Genomic DNA, 3,482 nt, shown 5'->3' on the forward strand with positions numbered 1-3,482 from the left:
AGGTACAGAGGCGATATTCAGTAAATACTGGTTTATCAATGTAGCTCCATTGATGTGAAATCTGATGTCTCAGTTTATTGATAAAACAGTCACAGGGGCTGTGTGAGGAACAAGAAGCACCACCAGGAGGGGGAGGAACGGAACCAGTGACACACAGGTGACAGCCTGGGGAGTCTTTCAGCTTTGAGATGGCCACGGAAATGAATGGCCAGTCAACGTCACGGCCAGGCAGGCACACTCTTCATAATCACTCAGTATTCTAAACATGTCATGTCTCTACCCTGCCTGTCTGGGGAGGGAGGAAACTCTTCTTAATACATCTAGTTTTTGCATTTGACTTCTAATTTCCTGATTTCTCCATGAAACTCATTTCATCCAAGTTCAGCTTATGAGAAAATTTAGTCACTTCTTTTGGCTCTATTGTCTGCCACTCACTCTCTGAGATCACAACACAGAGAGAAAGTTCCCCAAGGAAAAGATTTGTTCTGTGATTGACAGGAGAAAGGAAAAATACATATACATATATTTCCAATGGTCGGGGGGGAGACATCTGTTTGGTTTCTAGGAAGCATTTATCCCACAGCACAACCAAAATACAGCTGGCTCCGCAGCTGCCCCTACACCTGAAATGCTCAGCTTGGGGGGGGGGGGGCATCTCCTTCGTAGGAGACCTTCGACAAGTCTGTGCCTCAGAAGCCTAGATGCCCCCTCTCTCCATCTGCAAAACACCACCCTCCTCCTCATTTCTTGCCTGAAACCAAATTAACACTCAGAAAATTCATAATAGGTTCTCATAGTAGATTGCAACATCCTAGAAAAAGGGAGTCACATTTATTAATCGTGTAAATAATACTTTTCTTGACTAAGCACAAGCATAATCTCATTGATCCTCATGAGCTTTCTTTCATGTTTCTCTCAGCAGCCAGTCAGCTGCAGTACATGTGAATTCAGAGTTTGGATTCCACCAGTGGGGCCCCGTCACTGCTGGACCACCTGAGAATCACCTGGACACTAGCGGGTCAAGATTTCTGCATTCAAGTTCCTGGAAAGTTAGATAATATCTAATGAGCCCTTTTTCCTGTGCAAACACAAAAGAACTCCACTACAACAAGGCACACGAGCAGACACTCAAACAAAGATCGTTTTTTTTTTCAAAAGATTTTATTTATTTATTTGAGAGAGAGAGAGACAGTGACAGAGATAGCGAGAGAGAGCACAAGCAGGGGGAGTGGGAGAGGGAGAAGCAAGCCCCCCATGGAACAGGGAGCCCAACGTGAGGCTCGATCCCAGGACCCTGGGATCATGACCTGAGCTGAAGGCAGGCGCTTAACCTCGACTGAGCCGCCCAGGCGCCCCTAAGATCCTTTCTTATTTAAAATGGCCGCAAATTGGTGACTAACATAACATAATAAAATAAAATTAAAAAAAATAAAATAACCACAATTAAGAGGACAGTCCCAAAGTGCAAGAGATTTGGGTTCTAGGCCCAATTGAGTCAGTTCTCTTCAGACTTGTCACCTCCTTTTTCTTCTCTCAAGCCCCAGTGTATCTAAGGGCCTGAGCTAATGTCCTTGCTTAGCTCCCCCCCCCCCCGAGACTCGCCCTGTCCTGTTCTCACCGTCATTCTCATCTTATCAAAGCCTGTGCTTAGAAGGTTAGCAACGGAAAGGTCTAATGCATTAAGTCTTATTAACGTTAAAATGACAGCTCTACATGGCACACAGCATTGGAAAATTTCTAAATTTGTAGAGCACTAAGGAATCATCTAGTCTAGGTTCCTCTTCACTCAGAGAAGGAAACTGAGGCCCAGAGGGATGAAGTGGCCTGCCCGGTAATGGGGACATGGGATGAGAACACAGATGTCCTCCCCTTGGCTCCTTAACTCTCCCCTTCTCTCTTGGCACCCATTGTTCTGAATAGTATTTACAGTTTTCCATGAAACCTCAAGGCTCTGGTTCTCTGATAGTGGGACTTTGGACATCAGTAGAGAGGCAAAAGCAGCCTTTCCCAGTGCCACCCAAATAAAATCACATTTGCCTGCAAACCCAAACTTGAGCATAGACTCCAGCAGGAGAAGGAATACAGACACGCTCTGCCCAGTTCTCTCTGGGGACAAAGCCAAGAGGAAACCCCAGCGCAGCCCTTGCCACCTTGCTTTCCCAGCTGTTGACCAAACATCCTGCAGGGACACAGGCCACCACCATGTGCTGAGTTGATTTCATCACTCAGTATTATCAAGGCTTAATACTGGCGGCTTGAGAGACCCGTGGAACTTATTTTTAAATAGTGATGAAGCGCTAGACAATTCTTATATCTCTAAGACTATCCCCAACCTTGGGCAGTCCACCAGAATTGCATGCTAGAAGGGACAAGAACCAAATTTTCCCCCAGATGCTTTAGGAATATTAGACTCAAAAAAATCACATTTACTGAGCACTTGCTATGTGCCCAGACATTGATCTAAGTATTGAAGAAAGGGGTCTGAGTCATGGCTCACTGTTTCCAATGAATGGAGAAGCAAGAGAGATCTACTGCATATGTTAAAAATAGCCATATTTATTCAAATATTTTTATGCCAGAACCAATTTTGGATGACTTGAGTTTTAACCAATTGTTTTGATATCCCATAGATTCATCAAGCAGGATGTTATTCTCCATCCTGGCAGATGTTTCATTGTCAAAGCCTTCTTTAGAACAGTTAAAAGTGGCCATTGGTTTCATGAGTGCATCAGTTCACTTTTTTTATTATTTGTTGGAGTGAAGGGCAATTCCTTGTCCGTAGCCATTTTGTGTTTGGAGACCAGAGGCTATTCATCAATTCTGGAAGTACAGCCAGATGGCTCTTTCTCCTCTTTTGATAAGGTAAGCAGGTTTATCCTGCCCCATAGTAGCTCTTTCTGCTACTCTGTGTCCATCTACGTGGCAGTTAAAGGCAACCCTACATCTCTCATAAAGTCACCTCTGACTTGGGCAGCTCCTAGACCCAAACCAGAGCAACTGAGAAGTGCAGAGAAGTGCTTATGTGAAGCTCATCTCTAGACATGGGGATGTTTTCTGTTTCTCGTTTATAGCCAAAAAGCATGAACGCGGACTGCGAGGCCGGGACACCAGCATCGTTTCTCATCTGCTCCACTGAACAGGGTAACCTGAACTGTACAGCCCTCTAAAGGACAAAACCCAGACTAGAAAACATGTAACAACTCTGCCTCCACTCATCAACAGCACAAATGCCTCTTCTCTGTCAACTACACTTCAATTAAAGATGAAAAATAAAACAAACAAAAATGTGCTCCCTCAAGTCAGTGAGGACAGCCACTCAGAAAACACACAGGAACAGCACGCATGCCCGGGATCGCTCTCACCCTGGGCACCTATACTCACAAGCAAAAACTATCTAAGAGGCCTCCCCCCAAATCCCCAGTTGCTTAGGAGCCATATTTTCTGCATTTGTCATTTCTCCCATAACACTGTGAGGGGTGATA

This window comes from Callorhinus ursinus, unplaced genomic scaffold (genome assembly GCF_003265705.2).
Source record: "Callorhinus ursinus isolate GAN/ISIS: 27379988/994484 unplaced genomic scaffold, GSC_fseal_2.0 scaffold62, whole genome shotgun sequence".
NCBI lineage: Eukaryota > Metazoa > Chordata > Mammalia > Carnivora > Otariidae > Callorhinus > Callorhinus ursinus.